Raw genomic sequence first — 20,287 nt, 5'->3', positions numbered from 1 at the left:
TCAAGGCTGCTGAAGAGGCTGAAATTTGCAGGGCAGGGTGCCAGGAAGGAAAGCAATGCAGAAGGGGGACTCAGAAGTCAGAATGTGCATATGCAGGGTGAGATCTAACAGAGAGCACCCACTACCAGGCTTAGAAGAGAAAGGAGATATCAGAGGTCTTGCAATGCTGAGAGAAATTGGAGTTCTGGTTGAACACTAGAAAAGCTGTCTTAGGAGGAAGGGCCATCTCTTATGTTAAAGGCCATTCACTAGGACTTAAGGACACACTGAAATAGACCCCATTTTAACCAAGAATAAAGCCATGCCTGAAAGGATCAGGAGGATCTGCCAGTTAATTTAGCTCCCACCAGAATCAAACTGGATACCTTTTAATTGCCTACCATATAATAGAAAAGAAGCCAGAAAATGTGACCTATATTCAAAGAAAAAAGCAATTAGTAGAAATTGATAGTGAGAGTGACTTTAAAAGAATTATACCTAGGGTGGGTCACAGCGGCTTAGCAGGCAGAGTTCTTGCCTGCCAGGCTAGAGACCCGGGTTCGATTCTAGTCTCCATGCAAAAAAAAAAGGGGGGGAAGAATTATACCAGGTGGTAGAAGACAGTTGGGGGGAGGAGAGAGATGGCTATGTGATGGAGGCAGAGATTGAGTATGGATTGCCTGCAAGCCACCACTAGAAAGCTATAGATTTTGAAGAAAACATGATTCTGTTGTCTCCTTGATTTTGGACTTTTAGCCTCTAAAACTAAGACAATAAATTCTGTTGTTTAAGCCAAAACTAACGAAAAACTATTATACCAGATCTTACTTTCTATTTCTTGCTTTGATACTTGCTGGCTGAGTCATATTGGGAAGTTCCTTAACCTTTGGGAACTTAAGCTACCACATTTAAAAATAATACTTGCTAATTCTCAAGATCCTAAGGCTTAAATGAGAAAGCATATGTGAAAACTCTTTGTAAATGATAGTGATTTCTTCTGCATACATTGAGTTACTATTAATAGTTGGGTTAATGATGAAAAATGGATTAGACTAAGTTAGAGATTTTCCTTAATTCTGATGACCATTTTTCCTCTTAAATGTCTAAAAGATTGATTATACAAGAGTTTCTTTCTCTAGTGGACCCTTTGTTTCCTTCTGTTTGCTGCTGTTTTCATTTCCTGTCCTTATTATTCCAGGCAAAACTTCAGTGACTGAAGGAGTTGTTGATTTTCTGAATTTCAAGAACAGTGAGTTTGGAGCACAGCAGAGTATGTGTAAGAGACAATGTGTAAGTCAAAATCAGCATTTTATCCATTCTCAAAGATCTTTTGGGTCTGAAGTTCCTCATAATCTCTGTAGTTTTGTTTTGAGATTGTGTCTGAGGCTGTGATGGAATGGAGGGAATTTCAGGTCTTTGCAGTGCCTTGGAAGTAAAATCAACCAAGGAAGGGCTGGTCTGGTTTGGGGCAGAAAGTAGGATTGCAGAGGCCAGCTCCCCGATTGGTGGAGGCCAGCACCACCGGCCAAAGGGATAGAAATACACAAAACCAAGGGCACAGGAAATAGTGTCAGCCTGAGTCACTGGAGATGGCAGAAAAGGGTGTGGTTGGATCTCATGTCAGGTAAACCAGGTAGGAAAAATTCTAGGGAGACCCTGAAGAATAATTTGGAACTAGATCTTTCCCTGTAATCTGGAATTGACTTAATTGAGGCTCTTTATTCTGAAGGTTTACAGTTACCTGGCCTGTGCTCTTCTCCAGAGTTAACTGTCAAAATCAGTACCGCTCAGACTGCCAATTTGAGATGAGCTAAGAAGATTGTACGAGAGTATAAACCAACAAGCCACTTCCTTTTTTGGGAAAGTTTTACTACCAAAAATAAAAGTCAGCTAAACTAAACAGTAAACAGTGTTCTTAGTGCTGTACTTGATATACATTTTGGCACAAGCTCCTTATTTTTCACTAACCAGTAATAAACAATAGGTAATGTATAAAAAGGTAACCATTATTTCAAATTTTATGTTAACCATTCTCTTGATTTTAAAAAATAATAACTTTGTTGTATATCTGAACAATAGATTAGTTTTACTTGTTTTAGTGTTTGATAAGAAATGGAATGTGGTATTCTGTAATTTTTCACTTAGTTATATTGTGAAAATTCATTTGTTTCAAGTAATGTAGCATAGCAACTTAATTTCTATTGTTAAATAAAATTCTATTTGAGAATATATCACAGTTTATTTTGTCTGCTGCTGCATATCTCTCTAACACTTAGTATTGTAGGGACTTGGTTGTTTTGTTGCCAGTCTAGTGGGTGAAAATAGTTTATCGTGTGGTCTTTTTCTTTTTTAAAAATATTTTTATTGACAAATCTTCACACACATACATTCCATACATGGTGTATAAGGTGTATAATCAGTGGCTCACAGTATCATCACAGAGTTGTGTATTCGTCACCATAATGATTTTTTACATTTGCATCATTCCAGAAAAAGAAAAAAGAAGAAAACTCGTACATCCCATACATCCCATATCCCTCCCTCTCACTGACCAGTAATATTTCCATCTACCCAATTTATTTGACCCCTTACTAATTTTTTATCCATATTTTTCACTCATCTGTCCATACCCTGGATGAAAGGAGCATCAGACACTGTCAACATTGTAAAAGCTATAAGCTATATCATTATACAATCATCTTTAAGAAACATGGCCATTGGAATAGAGCTCTACGGTTTCAGGTACTTCCCTCTAGCCACTCTAATACACCATAAGCTAAAAAGATATTTCTATATAATGCATAAGAATAACCTCCATGATAACCTCTCGACTTTGTTTGAAATCTCTCAGCCACTGACAGTTTATTTTGTCTCATTTCTCCCTTCGCCCTTTCAGTTGAGAAGGTTTTCTCAGTCCCTTGAGGCTGAGTCCCAGCTCATTCTAGGATTTCTGTCCCACGTTGCCAGGGAGGTCCACATCCCTGGGAGTCATGTCCCATGTAGACAGGGGGAGGGCAGTGAGTTTGCTAGCTGTTTTGGCTGAGAGAGAGATAGGCCACATCTGAGCAACAAAAGAGGTTCTCTGGGGGTGACTCTTAGGCCTGATTTTAAGTAGGTTTAGCCTATCCTTTGCGGGGATAAGTTTCATAGGAGCAAACCCCAAGATTGAAGGCTTAGCCTATTGATTTGGTTGTCCCCACTGCTTATGAGGATATCAGGAATTCTCCAAATGGGGAAGTTGAATTTTCCCCTTCAAATAATAACAGCTTTGAAGGAAAATGATTATAACTCTAACTACATACATCACACGATGAATATCTATTTTCCTCTAATTGGAAGATGTTCTGATCAGTTTATCTTTAGTACTTCCCCTAGTTCATGGGAGGGGGTAGGGGTTAGATCCTCCATTAAGGACACTCCAATTCTTCAGAAAAAATTTACAGTTATTATGGCACTACCTGGAGCTACTCTGTTCATTTGTATAACTCTGCCATCTCCAAGAAAAATTTACCAGTTGCTGCTATGTTGCCCATATACATTGTGCAAATACACAGTTTCCTGTGATTTGATGAATCAGAAAATCCATGAGTACTCTTTTTTTTTTCACAATCACGTAGTCACATTGCGAAAGTTATGTCATTATACAGTCATCTTCAAGAAACATGGCTACTGGAACACAGCTTTGCATTTTCAGGCAGTTCCCTCCAACCTCTCTGTTACACCTTTACCTAAAAAGGTAATATCTATTTAATGCATAAGAATAACCTCCAGGATATCCAGGATAACCTCTCGACCCTGTTTGGAATCTGAACTTTATTTCGTCTCGTTTTGCTCTTCCCCCTTTTGGTCGAGAAGGTTTTCTCAGTCTCTTGATACTGAGTCCCAGCTCATTCTAGGATTTCTGTCCCATGTGTTGCAGTTAATTTTAATAATAAATTTTCTTTAGCCCAATTTATCTGAAATGTTATCTGACAAACATGTATTCAAGAAAAATAAATGAGGTATTTTACACTTTCATTTTTTTAAACATTTTTTGTTGTGAGGTATAACATATACAAAAAAGCAATCAGTTTCAAAGTACATTGTAACAAGCAGCTATAGAACAGATTTCAGAGTTTTGTATGTGTTACAGATCTACAATTTTCAGTTTTTCCTTCTAGCTGTTCCAAGATGCGGGAGAAATATCAATAGAATGGTGTAGCAGTCATATTCATTTGTTAAACCTTATCTTCTCTGTTTTAACTCCTCCTTCTCCTTTAATCCTTCTCCCAATCTTTAGGGGTGTTTGGGCCATGCCTATTCTAACTTTTTCATGTTGGAAAGGGCTGTTGGTAATATGGAATAGGGGGATAGAACTAGTTGATGTTCTTGGAGAGGTTGGCCTCTCTCAATTTCTGGACTTATCTGGCCTAGGAATACATTTGGACGTTGTACGTTTCTAGAAAGTAATCTTAGTGCCTGAAATTTTTGTAGAATCTCAGATAAAGCCCTAGGTGTTCTTTAGGGTTGACAGGAATGGTTTGGTTGATGCTGGCAAACCCTCATAATTAACCATATCTAGCTGAAGTTAGTGTAAGCGTAGCCTCCAGAATAGGCTTTCAATGCTATTTGAACTGTCTTAGTCACTGATACTTATTTTGTTATATATATTTTCCCCCTTTTGTTCAGGATAGCCTTAGGCTCATCCCTGGGAGTTATCTCCCACATTGCCAGCGAGACTTTCACCCCTGGATGTCATGTTTCACATATGGGGGAGGGTAGTGATTTTACTTGCAGAGTAGGGCTTTGAGGCAGAGAGGCCACATCTGAGCAACAAAAAAGATTTTTTGGAAGCAACTCTTAGGCATAATTATAAGTGGACTTCAGCTTCTCTGCTACAGAAACAGGCTTCATAGGAGCAAGCCTCAAGAGAAAGGGCTTGGCCTATTGACTTGGGAAACCCTAATGTTTGAGATAATATCAGGGCTTTCCCTAATGGTGAAAGTTAATATTTCCATAGTTTTTCTCACATCCCTCAAGGGATTTTGCCAGTACTTTTAAATTATACACTCAACATAATTAGGTGATGTGGCTTCATAGAATGAGTTAGGTAGCTTTCCCTCCTCTTCAGTTTTTTTGAAGAGTTTGAGCAGGATTGATACTAATTCTTTCTTGAATGTTTGGTAGAATTCACATGTGAAGCCATCTGGTCCTGGACTTTTCTTTTTTGGGAGCTTCTTGATGACTGATTCAGTCTCTTTACTTGTGATTGGTTTGTTGAGGTCATCTATTTCTTCTTGAGTCTATGTTCGTTGTTCATGTCTTTCTAGGAAGTTGTCCATTTCACCTATGTTGTCTAGTTTATTAGCATATTTGCTCATAATATCCTTTCATTCCCTCCTTTATTTCTGCAGGGTCAGTGGTTATGTCTCCTCTTCCATTTTTGATAGTGTTCATCTGCATCCTCTCTTTCTTTTTGTTGACCTAGCTAAGGGTGCATTGATTTTATTGATTCTCAAAGAACCAATTTCTGTTTTTGTTGATTTTCTCAATTGTTTTCACATTCTCAGTTTAATTTTTTTCTGCTCTAGTGTTGTTATTTCTTTCCTTTCGTTTGCTTTGGGGTTAGATTGCTGTTCTTTCTCTAGTTCTTCCAAGTGAACAGTTAATTCCTTGATTTTTGCTCTTTCTTCTTTTATGATATAGGCATTTATGGTAATAAATTTCCTTCTTAGCACTGTTTTTGCTGCATCCTTTTGATTTTGATATGTTGTGTTTTCATTTTCATTTGCCTCAAGGTATTTACTGATTTCTCTTGTAATTTCTTCCTTGATCCACTGGTTGTTTAAATATGTGTTGTTTAGCCTCCATATATTTGTGAATTTTCTGATCCTCTCCCTGTTATTGATTTCTATCTTCCATTATGACCTGAAAAAGTATTTTGCATAATTTCAGTCTTTTAAAATTTATTGAGAGTTGCATTGTGACCCAGAATATGTTGTATCCTTGAGAATGATCCATGAGCACTTGAGAAAAATGTTTATGCTCCTGTGGTGGGGTGTAGTGTTCTGTAAATGTCTGTTAAGTCTAATTCATTTATTGTATTATTCATTCATTGTGTGTTTCTTTATTGATCCTCTGTCTGTATGTTCTATCCAATGATCAGAGCAGGAAATTGAAGTTTCTAACTATTATGGTAGAGGTGACTATTTTTCCCTTCAGTGTTTGCTTCATTTATTTTTGGAGCACTCTTGCTTGGTGTATAAATATTTATGATTGTTATGTCTTCTTGTTGAATTGTTCCTTTTATTAATACATAGTGTCTTTCAATTGTTTTACATTTGAAGTCTAATTTCTTGGATATTAGTATAGCTACTCCTGCTCTTTTCTCATTGTTTGCATGAACTATCTTTTCCCAACCTTTCACTTTCAACCTATTTTTGCCCTTGGGTTTGAAATTGTTCTTTTGTAGACAGCATATAGGTGGGTCCTGTTTTTTAATTCTGCCTATCTATTTCTTTTGATTGGGGAGTTTAATCCACTAACATTAAATGTTATTACTGTTAGAGCAGTACTTTGTTCTACCATTTTCTCGTTTGGATTTTATATGTCACATCTAATTTTTTTTTGGTCTTTTCACCTTTATTGATAGTCTTAATTTCTACACTCTTCTCCAGACCTCTTCTACCTTTTCTTATCTTCCTGTACTGCTCCCTTTGGTATTTCTTTCAGAGCTGGTCTATTAGTAACAAATTGTCTCACGGATTGTTTGTCTGAAAATATTTTCATCTCCCTCTCATTTTTGTAGAACAGCTTTGCTGTATATAGAATTCTTGGTTGGCAGTTTTTCTCTTTTAGAATCTTTAATATATAATACCACTGCCTTCTTACCTCCATGGTATCTGCTGAGAAATCCACACATAGTCTTATTGAGGTTCCCTTGTATGTGATGAATTGCCTTTCTCTTTCTTGCTGCTTTCAAAATTCTCTCTTTCTCTTTGACATTTGACAATCTGATTAATAAGTATGTTAGAGTATGTCTATTTTGATCTATTCTGTTTGGGGTACGATACACTCCTTAAATCTGCACGATTATATCTTTCATGAGAGATGGGAAATCTTCAGTGATCCTTTCCTCCATTATTATTTCTCCTTTTCCTTTCTCTTCTCCTTCTGGGACACCCACAACATGTATATTCATGCACTTAATGTTGTCATACAGTTCCCTGAGACCCTACTCATATTTTTCCAATCTTTCCCCACATTTTTATTTGTGTCAGATTTCAGCCATACAGTCTTCTAGTTCACTAATCCTTTCTTCTGCCTCTTCAAATCTATTGTTTATTCCCATTGGTTTTTTTTTTTTTAATCTCTTCTATTGTGCCTTTCATTCTCATATTGTGATTGGTTTTTTCAAACTTTCTATTTCTTATTTTTGTTTACCCAATGCCTTCTTTATATCTTCCCTCAATTTGTTGATTTGCTTTTTGATGAGATTTTCCATGTTTGTTTGAACATCCTGAATTAGTTGTCGCAAATCCTGTATCTCATTTGCAGTGTTGTTCTGTTCCTTTGACTAGACTATATCTTTGATTTTCCTAATATGACTTGTTATTTTTTGCTGTCTAGGCATTTGATTTCTTTAATTAGTTTATTCTGAAGGGTTTTTTTTTTTTTTCACACTTTTCCCTAAGATTTTCTTGCTGGATGTTCTCTATCTGTTGTTTGACATTAGTTCAACTTATTCTAGACCTCTTGCATCAGATCTGTTTAACTGATAATAATTTTTCAGCTCTTGTTTTTTCAGTTTCTGGTCCTTCCTGTATGGAGCCTTTCAAATTTTTGTTTTTGAAGAGGGCCTCTTCATATATTATAGACCCTAATCAGGTTTTCTTAGATCAGACAGGCACACATCTCCAGAGGAAAGAGTAGCCAGCATCAGTTTCCCCTGAGGGTGAGACCCAGCAGGTTGTCAGACTTTCCTACCAAGCCTCTGTACTCTGCTTTTCCTATCCTGCCCAGCATGTTGTGCTTATCTGCCCATGGCTTCCCACCAGCTTAAAGTGATGTGGATCCTTTAATTTCAGCAGACTCTCCCTGCCAGGGGCATGGTTGAGATAGAGGTGAGATGGTAGCTGGGCTTAATTGCTTCAGTTTCCCTGTTCCTGGGGCCTGAATTCCTTGGAGGAGGAATTCCACTTGAGCTGGCCCCACCCCCTTTTCTTGGGGAAGATACACCCTTTAGGAAATTAACTCCTTTCACCTGACTAGTTACTTTGTCTCTTAGACAATCTTAATTCTGCCCTTGCCTGTAGCAGTACTGGAGTCTGAGAGTGCTTCTAGTTCTATCTAATGAGTTGTTAAGGAGTAAAAAAGCAAAGGAAAAAAAGCCTTTTCAGAGCTGGACCACTGCCTCTCCGGTTTGTCAATCAAGAGCTTAAGTTGGTATGTGGCTCTGTTTATCTCCAGGCTCTATGTGCCTCTTTTTCTTGGGGTCTAGCCCTTTTCCAGTATTTTGTGCTGTCCAACTCAGTAAGCCTCTGGTTGTTGTTGTTGTTGTTTTTTCCATCAGACCCACCACATCTCTGCTAGGCAACAACTCCTAGTTCATTTAGTCCTTATTTCAGATTTATCTGTGCTGAGGGCCTGTTTTCAGTAGTCAAAAATGGTTAATTACGCAGTTTGAGCTTGGTTAAGCTAAGCCTTTGCTGCTATTAAAGTCTGTTCTTTTTCCCCTCAGGGAACCAGCCTGCCGTGCCCTTGGGGGGGAGGGGTGCTGGCCTCTGGGGCTTAGGGGATTTAAACAGTTCTGAATGGGATCTCAGCCATTCTACTTGGTCCAGGCCAGTATACTAATGTTCCCCCAGCAGTTGTTCTATACTGTTCCTGGCTATTTACTAGGTGCTCTGGAGGACAAACTGAATTCCACACCTCACTATGCTGCCATCTTCCCCCGAAAATTGTATCATGCTATTTTAACCACTGTGGCTTAATAATAACCTTTTCATCAGGGAGTGTTAATCCTCCTATTTTGTTCTTTTACAGGATATTTTTAGCTATTTGAGGTCTCTTTCCTTTGCAAATAATTTTGATAAGTAGGTTTTCCAAGTCTTCAGAGTAGGTTGTTGGAATTTTGATTGGTATTGCATTGAATCTGTAGATCAATTTGGTTAGAATTGACATCTTAACTACATTTAACCTTCTTATCCATGAGCAGGGAATGTCTTTCCACCTATTTTAATCTTTGATTTCCTTTAGCAACGTTATGTAGTTTCTTTTTTAGAGGTCCTTTACATCCCTGGTTAAGTTTATTCCTAGATACTTGATTCTTTTAGGTGCTATTTTGGAGGGAATTTTTCTTTCAATTGTCTTCTCAGTGAAGTCTTTGCTTGTGTATAGGAATATTACTGATTTTTGCACGTTAATCTTATATCCCTCCACTGCTGAATTTGTTTATTACTCAAGTGGCTGCGTCATAGATTTCTCAGGATTTTCTAAGTATAGTATCATGGCATCTGAAAATATAAGTTTTACTTTTTCCTTTCTAGTTTGGATGCCTTTTATTTCTTTGTTCTGCCTGATTGCTCTAGCCAAAACTTCTAATACAGTGTTGAATAATAGTAGTGACAGAGGGTATCCTTGTCTCATTCCTGATCTTAGGGGTAGCTTTCAGTCTCTCTCTATTGAGTATGATGCTGGCTATGGATTATTCATGAATGTCCTTTATGATATTAATGAAATTTCTTTTGACTCCTATGTTTTGAAGTGTTTTTATCAGGAAAGTATGCAGAATTTTGTTGAATCCTTTTTCAGCTTCAATCGACATGATCTTGTGATTTTTCCCTTTTGATATGTTAATGTCCCATATATTACATTGGTTGATTTGTCCTGTGTTGAACCACCATTGCATTCGTGGTATAAACCCCACTTTGTCATGGTGTATAATTCTTTTAATGTGTAGTTGAATTTCGATTTGCTAGTATTTTCTTGAAAATTTTTCATCTAGATTTATTAGGGAGATTGGCCTGTAGTTTTCCTTTCTTGTAACATCTTTACATGGTTTTAGTATTAGAGTAACGTTAGCTCCATAAAATGACTTATGTAGTGTTCCTTTTTCTTAATTTTTTGGGAAGAGTTTGAGCAGGATTGGTGTTAATTATTTTTGGAATGTTTAATAGTATTCCCCAACTGTCCCTGGGCTTTTCTTTGTAGGAAGATTTTTGATGACCGATTCAATCTCTTTACTTGTGATTGGTTTGCTGAAATCTTCTATATATTCTTTTCCTTCTTCCTCTTTTTATCCTTCAAATTTCCCTTTCTGGTACCCTTCAATTCTGTACCCTCCTTCTCGTGTCTTTTTTTTTCGGCCGATAGAACTCCCTGTAGTATTTCTTATAGGATCTGTTTCTCGTTGGGAAATTGTCTAAGTGTTTGTCTGTCTGTGAAACTTTTAATCTGTCTCACTTTTGAACAACAATTGGCTGGATAAAGAATTCTTGGTTAGAAGTCTGTCTCTTTCAGGAATTATATATATCATTCCATGGCCTTCACACCTGCATGGTGCCTGTTGAATACCTGAACACATTCTTAATGTGGTTGCCCTTGATTGTGGTGATTTGCTTTTCTTTTGCTACTTTCAGAACTTTCTGCTTCTCTTCAACATTTGACAGACTGATTAGCAGGTGTCTTGGAGTAGGCTATTTGAATTTATTTTAGTTGGGGTTTGTTGGGATTCTTTGATTTGTGTCTTTATGTCTTTTATAAGCATTGGGAAACGTTCCCCCGCTATCTCTGTAACTAATCTTCCTAACCCTTTACTCCTCTCTTTTTCTGGGACACTGATGATTCTTCTATTTGTTTGCTTTGTGTTGTCCATCATTTCCTGAGATCCAATTAAAAATTTTCCGTCTTTTTTGCCATTTTTTTTTTGTGTGCTTTCACATTCAATTGTCATATTCTGTAGTTTGCTTACTCTTTCTTCTGCCTCTTCGAGTCTACTGTTGTGTGTCTGTTGTAATAGTTTTCATTAATTAAATTTATTTTTATTGATATATATTATTCATTCACATATCATATAATCATCCAAAGTGTATAATCAGTGGTTACAAAATCAGCATATAGCTGTGCATTCATCACAATCGACTTTCTTTTTTTGTGAAAAACAACATATATACAAAAAAGCAACACATTTAAAAGCATATTGCAACAGTTAGTCATAGAATGGATTTCAGAGTTTGACATGGGATTCTAGCGTAATTTTAAGTTGGTCTACAGTGTCTTTCATTGTGTGATGTTATTTTTATACTTATTCTTTCAGATTCTTCATTATGCTCTTCTAGAGTCTTCTTGATCTCTTTTATTTCTTTAGCTAAGCCATTGAATATTATTTAGGAGAATTGTTTGAACATCTTTGATTAGTTTCAGAGTCTGTGCATTCTGCGGTGATTTAATTTGTTCATTTGGCTGGGCTATATCTGCCTGCATGTTCATGTGCTTTGTGACTTTTTGTTGACTTTGAGGCATTTCATTATCCTAAAAGGGTTATTTTGTAAGTTGATTTCCCACAGTTGTCTAAGATTTTGTATTTGCTTGGATTTGTGTTGAGGGTCTCCTTTTGCACTTGGCTTGTCAATAATTCCCCACCAAACCAAGGCCCGGGCCTCATGCAGGTTATCCATCTCTACTTGAGGATATGTTTAAAACTAGACAAATGGGCAATTTGCCAGACTGTGGTTTCCGTTTCTTCCCAGCAGTTGGTGCTCTTGTACCTTCTTGCCCCTCCAGCCCATCTTTCCCTGACTGTAGCAGCCAGGTGAGCTGGATGGAGAGCCTGTGCAATTCTAGCCAGGTCCACTGGTCCTGGTGCATGCTGAAAGCCACCAACCCCAGAGCTGGGAGGTGGGTAGTAGAGATTCCGCTTGTGGACCTGATGGGACTCTTAGACCCCAGACTCCCACTTGTATTGACCTAGGGTTGTGGGACTGGGTATGTCAGCTTCCCTGGTCTACAGACTATGTGGAAATGTCTGTCGGTTAGGTGTGGCATGGTGTGTGGTGAGTGGGGGCATGGTAGCGTGTCTTTTACAGGATACAGGGTGTGGGGACAGTGGCAAGGAACGTGGGGCAGGCGTGACTGGAGCTGGGGGTTTAGGGCAGAGTGCAGGGTCGTGGATCTGGGCACAAGGGAGTGGGACACTAATGGTGGGCATGCATCCTGCAAGAGGGGTGGATGTAGGGTGGGTGTGTGAGGTGCATGGTATGTGTAGGTGCAATGGGGGTTGGGGTGTGAGTGAGTTGGTGTGTGGTGTGTGTGGGGTGTGTGGGGGTGGGGTGTGAAGATGTCTGGGTGTGTGAGTGCATGGGGTGCAGTGGGTTTGTGGACTATCAGGTGTGCAAGTGCATGGGAGGCGGGGTGGGGTATGAGGTTCATGGGTTGTAGGGGGCAGGTGCATGGTGCATGGTGGGGCTAGGTGCAGTGGGCAGGATATGTGCTTGCAGGGTGATCATGGGGTACAGTTTGTGGCATAGGGGCAATGTGGATTGGGGCATGGGAGTGTGGTGCCCATGGGCATCGGTTGTCATGCCTGTGGGCACAGGGTATAGGGGCTGAAAGCATGACGTGGCTTTTCTCCTTGTTGCTGCCTCCCTGTCCGTGCACTCCTGAGGGCTCTGGGCCTCTATATGGAAAGGGGTGCATTAGGCTCTGCACATTAGCTAAATGGTCTGTATGAGCAGGCAAAGGAAGTTTATTGGCTTCTGCATTCCCCATGCTACAGAGCTGAGGGGGCTGATATCCCGAGCTAGCTGTGGGGGCAGATACTTTTTGAGCATGGCGTCTTATCCCCATTGGAGTCCTGACAGAGCCCACTCACTACTCTGTATCTCAATTCCTCAGTTCCTCAGCTTTTCCATCCAGGACCCTCTCAGGTTATTTGCATCCTGGAACTTCTGTCCTGGTTGTTTTTGTTCCTTGGAGCAGTAGTGAAGTCAGCCTATTCTGCCATCTTTCCAGAAGCCACATTTTTTCTTTTGTTCAAAGTTTCAGAAATTTTCATGTGTATTTTACACTTACAACACATCTCATTCATGCTAGCCACATGTGCTCAGTTTCCCCTATGTGGCTGGAGGCAGTTGTATTGGTTTCTGTGATTCTGAGTCTTTGAGATTTTTTTGAGATACGTTTTATGGCTTAGTGTAGGAGCAGGTTTTCAAGTTTCTTCTCCATTTGTTGAGTGTATGGTTTTAAGTATGTCATTAAATCAAGTGTTAATTGTGTTGTCCAAATCTCCGATAGTATTATTCCTTTTTTTCTGCCCGATTTATCACTAATTGAGTGGTATGTTGGAATCTCCCATTATTATGGAAGATTTGTTGGTTGCTCCAAGTAGTTATATCAATTTTTGCTTCATATATTTTTAAACTGTTTTATTAACTATAAAACAAGTTTAGAATTTTTATATCTTCCTCCTGACTTGACCTTGTTGTCATTCTGTAGTGTCCCTCTGTCCCTCTTTATCTATCATACTCCTTTTTGCCCTTACATTTATTTTGCCAGTTACATGACTACGTTAGTCCTCTTATGGTTATCGTTTGTCAGGTGAATCTGGTTTTATTGATTTATTTTCAACATGTCCATGCCCTAATGTTTGGGGTCTATCACCTTTAAGTTGTTTATTTGCTGCTTTAAATTTTTTTTTTCTTTTTGAAAGGCAGTCTAATGATCTCTCTTTTAACTGCATGTGTTTGATCCTTTTCATTGTTAATTTTCATTCCCTTGTTTGAATTAAATTTTTTGTTGGTTTGTATTTACATTCAGTTATCTCCATGCTTGTTTAGAAACTGTGTTCTATTTCTGTTTTTCTAATAACTATTCTTGAAAGTACACTGTGCACGCTTAAGAGTTCTAAAATCAATCAGTATTCAAAGTATTCTTACTCCTTTACAGAATAATAGAAACCTTATAGAACCCCAAATGAGGACTTACCTCCTTCTGTACTTAGTGCTTTTTTAGTGTTTTAGTTCTAACCTTTGTTTCACCATACATATTAGACAGTTAATTGTTATTTTGTTCTAATGATATTTAACTTGACCTGCTTACCATTTCTTCCATCCTGTACCTTTTCTCTAGTGAGATTTGCCTGCTTCAGAATTTTCTTTCCTGAGAAACCCTTCATGGTAACTCTCAGTTTTAGTTTATCAGAAAATGTCTCTATTTCACTCTCACAATTCTTAGTTGACAGTTATTTTCTCCCAGCATTGTGAACATACTGTTCTACTCTGTTAAGTCTTTCACTTTTGCTTTTAAGAAATCTACTTAGGCGCAGGCCATGGTGGCTCAGCAGACAAAGTTCTCGCCTGCCATGCTGGAGACCCGGGTTTGATTTCCGGTGCTTGCCCATGTGAAAAAAAAAAAAAGAAATCTACTGTTAGTCTTTCATTTAATAGATGATTTAGCTTAAGATAATTTCTTTGTCATTGTTGTTCTGCACACTACACTGTGTCTATGTGTAGTTTTTTGTTTTTAAAAAGATTATATTGTTTATTGTTATGTTGTTTATTTGTTGTATCTCATGTATCTGTGGATTCATGCTATTCATCAGTCCTGAAAATTCTTCAACTATTATTGTTTTGCATATTTCTCTACTTCATTCTTTCTATTGTGGTTTTGATTAAATAGATGTTGGAACTTCTATTTTTCTTTATATCAGTCATTTTTATTTGATGTTTTCCTCCTTACCTTTTTTCTGCTTCATTCTGAACAACTGAAAATTTAATTTCTTCTTAAAATTTTCTCTCATTACCTGGGGTGAAACTTCTATTTAATGCATCAATTCTGTTTTAAATGTCCATGTTTGGTACACAGGTGGTTCAGTGATAGAATGCTCAGTTTTGTGCGGGAAACCCAGGTTCAGTTCCTTGACCATGCCCCCTAAAAAAGAAAAAAAATATTTCAATGTTTCTCTCTCTCTCTATATATATATATATATTTTTTTTTTGTATGCTGTATGGTGGGTTCACATTTTGCTTGCTCTATTTTTTTTTTACTCCGTCTTGTAAATCTTTGAATCACACCAAAGAGAAATATTTCATATTCTATATTTGGTAATGTCAGTATCTGAAATATCTGGTGATCTAAATCTATGTTTGTGGCTTGTTAGTGTACATGGTGATTTTTTTTTTTCAAATGTGATTTATTACATTACAAAATTACAGTTCTGAGGCCATAAAAATGTTGAAACTGAGACATTAACAAGAGGATACCTTCACTGAAGAAAGACTGATGACATGCAGGATTCCTCTGTCACATGGGAAAGCACATGGTGATATCTGCTGGCCCCACTATCCTGGGTTGGTTTTAAAATAGTTCTCTCAGCTCCTGTGGGTTCTTCTTGCTTCTCCTGAGTTGTTTTCTTTCTGACTTCTCACTCTCTCTGTGAGCTATCTTAAAGGACTCCAGTTAAGGATTAAGACCCGCCTTGAGTGGGCTACATTAGAACTCCATGGAAACAACCCAAGCAAAAGGTCCCACCCAACACTGGGTCATCCCCGCAAGAATGGATTAGAAGAACATGGCTTTTCTGGGGTACATAACAGTTTCAAACCAGTATATTTCACCCTCTGGATCCCCCAAACACATGTTCTTTCCATATACAAAATACATTTGTTCCATTACAATCTCACAAAAGCCATAAACAATTTCAGTAACAATACAAAGTCAAAAACAGTACAAAGTCTGATCAAAATCAGCTACAGGCATGGTCTGTCCTAAGGTAAAATTCCCCTCTGGCTTGTGGGGCTTGTGGACTTGTGGAGCTCAGAACAAGTTATCTACTTCCAGTATACACAGGTGGGGGACAGTCATAGGATAAACAGTCCCATTTCCAATTAGAAGGAAAAAAAGGTTCAAAATAGGTCCCAAACAGTTCTTAAAACCTACAGGGCATACTTCATTAGATTTTAAGGTCTGAGACTCATTTATGGAAAGATGATTTATCCTTAGGGCTTGAGAAAGTGGCAGTCCCACCCTCTCCAAGGATTTACACAGTGGCTCTGATCTCTCCAAACACTGTGGTGAGGGATTTAACACATCCAAGCATTGAGGAGATCACTTTGTTCTTGGTCCCACCCTCCTCAAGCATCTGGGTGGCACCTGAATGGGCTGGGTTACAGCTCCATGGAAACAACCTAAGCAAAAGGTCCCACTCAACACCAGGTCTGTCCCCAGAACATGGCTTTTCTGGGGTAATTAACAGTTTCAAACCAGCTAGGAAAAAGTGTTATTTATACTTAACCTATAAATATACATATATTTAACCTTTTTTTAAAATTATATAGCATGTATACAAAGCAAAGAAAGAAAAAAGCAGTAGTTTTCGAAGTACTCTTTAACAAATAGTTACAGGACAGATCCTAGAGTTTGTCAAGGGCTCTCATTTGATCCTCTCAGGGTTTTTCTTCTAGCTGTCCAGAATATAGGAGGCTAGAAGAAATAAATATTTTTTTTATCATCACAAGCAACTTTTTTTTTCTTTTTGTGAAAAATAACGTATATACAAAAAAGCAATAAATTTCAAAGCACATCACCACAGTTAATTGTAGAACTCATTTCAGTTACAGTTCCACAGTTTTAGGTTTTTACTTCTAGCTGCTCTGAGATACTAGAGACTGAAGAGATATCAATTTAATGATTCAGGAATCATATTCATTTGTTAAATCCTGTCTTCTCTGTATAACGTCACCATCACCTTTGATCTTTCTATCCCTCTCTTTAGGGAAGGAGGATAGAAAAAGTTATGGCCATTCTAACTTTTTCATGTTGGAAGAGGTCTGTCACTAATGGGTAGGGAGATGGAACTATCTGATGTTCTAGAGAGGCTGGGCCCTCTGCATTTCAGGGCTTATCTGGACCAGGGACCCATCTGGAGGTTATAGGTTTCTGGAAAATTGCTCTAGTGCATGGAACCCTTGTGAAATCTTATATATTGCCCTAGGTGTTCTTTAAAATTGGCTGGAATGGTCCTGGTTGGGGTTTGGCAAGTTATGATAGGCAGGAATGTCTAACTGAAACTTGCATAAGAGCAGCCTTCAGAGTAGCCTCTTGACTCTATTTGAACTCTCTCTGCCACTGATACTTAATTAGTTATACTTCTTTTCCCCTTTTTGATCAGGATGGAATTGTTGATCAGGCCAGGGCCAGACTCATCCCTGGGAGTCATCTCCCGTGCCGCCAGGGAGACTTCTACCCCTGGATGTCATGTCCCACGATAGGTGGTGGTGGTGGTGGGGCAATGATTTCACTTACATAGTTGGGGTTAGAAAGAGTGCAGCCACATCTGAGCAACAAAACAGGTCCTCCAGAAATAACTCTTAGGCGTACCTATAGGTAGTCTAAGCTTCTCCACAACCTACATAAGTTTCACAAGGGCTTGGTCTATTGATTTAGGCTCCCTATAGTTTGATACAGTATCAGGGGATTCCCTGATGGTAAAGTTTAATAGTTCCATATTTTTTCTCCCATCCTTCAAGGGACTTTGCCAGTACTTTTTGTTTATCTGTTTAATGTACTCTAGGATATATCCAGGCATTACATTAAGCTGTACAGGATTAACGGACTTCTTTCTTATTCTGGACTCCCTGTGTTTCAGTTGTTCAAATGAGCTATACAGATTGTCGAGTTAGATTATGTGCTACAGAAAATTTCAGTTCCAGACCAAATAAACCTTTCTTCCTTTGGTCTCAAAGAGTATGTGTGGTTCTAAAATATAGACAATGTCATCCTTATCCCTGTGTTCTGAATTACTTTAACCCCAACCTAACTGGCTCCATTCTTATCTCTAAATGCCAGGTTTTATATCTATATAACAAATCTCTCAAGATCCAGAAATAATAATTACCACTCCAGAATAAATGTGTCTGCTATAAGAGCTTTCAATCTCAGCCCCTGTTTTCTTATAAGCATTTTCTAAAGGAACCATACAATCATTGTTCTTTCGTTTCTGGGCTTATTTTGCCTCACCAAATGTCTCACACATTCATTCACATTGTTGTATGCCTCATGACTTTGTTCCTTTTTGTAGCAGCACAACATTCAATCATCTGTATACACCATCGTTTGCCAATCTACTTCTCAGCAAGTGCATCCTTCAGTCACCTGCATTCATCAGGAATCATGAATAATGCCCAAAGTCCACAGTTCATCTACATTCTCAATTTTAGATAATTTCATTGTTCCCAAGAAAAAGATAACCAATAAACACACCCTCACCAAATAGAAAATCTAAACCTCCTCTTAACTCTTGTCCCCCCTCCCATTATTTACCTCTGCTGTTGCTGGGGTAGTGCTGATATTTTTCTTTTAAACATAGCCCATAGCATGCAATAGCAGTTTTCTACCATACCCTGGACTTAAACACTCTGTACATGAATCATACCTTCGAAATAGTTCTTGCAAGAACTAATTTATATTTCTAGTGTTAATCAGTGGGACACATAGGTCTATACAACCCCTTTCAATCTTGTTCATCTTCAATATGGTAATATTACATATAGACTTACTAGAGAACCTCCTTCACTTCTATCTATTCCCTTACATTGGAGTTCATCCTCATTAGCTAATGGTTCACCCATCTCTAGCTTCTGTGTATCTCAAAGTCCTTTATATCCTGTATTATAAGCCTCTGATTTTATCTTTACCATGGTCATAAAAATGGAACCATAAAGTATCTATCCCTTTGCGTCTGGCTCAGCATTATGTCCTCAAGGCTCATCCATCTTTTCATGTGCTTCAGGACATCATTTCGACTTACTGCTGCATAATATTCCATCATATGTATGTACAACATTTTATTGATCCACTCTTCTGTTGGTGGGCATCTGATTTGTTTCCATCTTTTGGAGATTGTGAATAATGCTGCTCTGAACATTGATGTGCAAATGTCTGTTTGCCTCGTTGCTTTCAGCATGGTGATTTTTATTAGGAGCTGTTATTTGCTTGATGATTGTCTCTTGGAATCTTCAGGTCTTACATCTTGAGATTTATATTTATTTTTGCTAAGAACTTGGAAGATGCTACAGACCTAGAATCCATTTGGTGCCCTTTGGGAATCTTGGTTTCAGGTTGTAGTGTCCTGTTTTCATTTGTTAATGCTGCCAGAAATGCAATATACCAGAAATGGATCTCATTTTATAAAATAAATGTATTAAGTTACAGGTTTACAGTTCTAAGGCCATAAAAATGTCCTAACTAAGATATCTAGAGAAAGAAACCTTGACTCAAGAAAGAGCTGGGATTTCTTTGTCAGCTGGGATTGTACATGGCAAAGTCTGTTAGCTTTCTCTCCTGGCTTCTCATTTCAAACGGCTTTCCTGGGGGTGTTTTCTCTTGCATCTTCATATATCTCTGTCTGTGTCAGCTCTGAGGCTTTTTCCAAAATGGTTCCCTCTTAAAGGACTCCAGTAAGCAGATTAAGACTTACCCTGAGTGGGTGGAGACACATCTCCATGGAAACCACATAGTGACAAGGTTCCACCTACAATTGAATGGGTCACATCTCCATGGAAATAACTTATAGTCTTCACCTATCATTCCAACCTCTGGGGAAGAAGGATCCTTTGTGTCTTTCATACCTGACTTACTAAAATGTACCGTTTGATTGTCCAGTTCCTGGCTGATCCTGTTGGGAAGGGGGGTTTTGTTTTGGGCTTGGGGGCATAGGCTGTAGTTTGTGGAGAGGAAGCATAGATGATAATTTCAAAGCTTTGAGCATTTGGAAGGAAGATGTACTTGATTGGGAGCCACAACTGGCCAAAGAGCCATGCCAGTGTTTGGTGACCTCTGAACTGGAGCTGAGAGAGGCAGTTCTACTCATTTGATCATTTTCCCCAGAAACCACTGAAAGCCATCTTATGATTGTCAGTTTTTGCTCTACCTTGAGGTGTACTGAACTACTAGGGATAGGTCCTGCTAGGGTTGAAACCTTAATTACAACAGAGAGTGGGAGCAAATTGGTGTAACTTGAAGTTTTTTGCCTGTGAACCTACTGATACTTAATACATTGATTCACAGGAACTCTGTGTTTTAAATAAATGGCATCTTAACAGTAGCATTTATTACCCATATGTGGGGATAAAACAAAAATATTAATAAGTAAAACTAGTAGAGGGTGCCTCTATTTAGTTTTTGAATAAATTTCAGATCATTACTTGGTGGGTCTCCCAGTTAGCGGTACCCCGAATTCTCTAGGTCTTCAGTAGAGGGAAAGCATGGTGGGTTGTGGAGCCCTCCCTCTTCTCTTTTACTTTCAGTGTTAACATCTTGCCCTGCACTGCCA

General features: G+C 38.4%; 1 protein-coding gene across 17 annotated transcripts in view; it reads left to right on the top strand.

The window, feature by feature from the left end:
• The window catches only part of SGMS1 (sphingomyelin synthase 1), a 485,077-nt gene that overhangs the window by 182,110 nt on the left and 282,680 nt on the right, over window positions 1–20,287 (top strand). For 10 of the 17 annotated variants that reach the window (XM_077125311.1, XM_077125315.1, XM_077125309.1 and 7 more), the window contains one exon: window positions 1,178–1,269. The exons of 6 other annotated variants lie outside the window; for them this stretch is intronic. The gene's annotated coding sequence lies outside the window, so the exon portion shown is untranslated. Of the gene's footprint in view, window positions 1–1,177; window positions 1,270–14,999; window positions 19,599–20,287 lie in introns of those variants that run through there. One more of the 17 variants, XM_077125324.1, reaches the window with a different exon arrangement.

Source organism: Tamandua tetradactyla, chromosome 13 (assembly GCF_023851605.1).
Source record: "Tamandua tetradactyla isolate mTamTet1 chromosome 13, mTamTet1.pri, whole genome shotgun sequence".
In the NCBI taxonomy this organism is placed as follows: Eukaryota; Metazoa; Chordata; class Mammalia; order Pilosa; family Myrmecophagidae; genus Tamandua; species Tamandua tetradactyla.
This window is presented reverse-complemented; position numbering and strand designations above follow the sequence as displayed.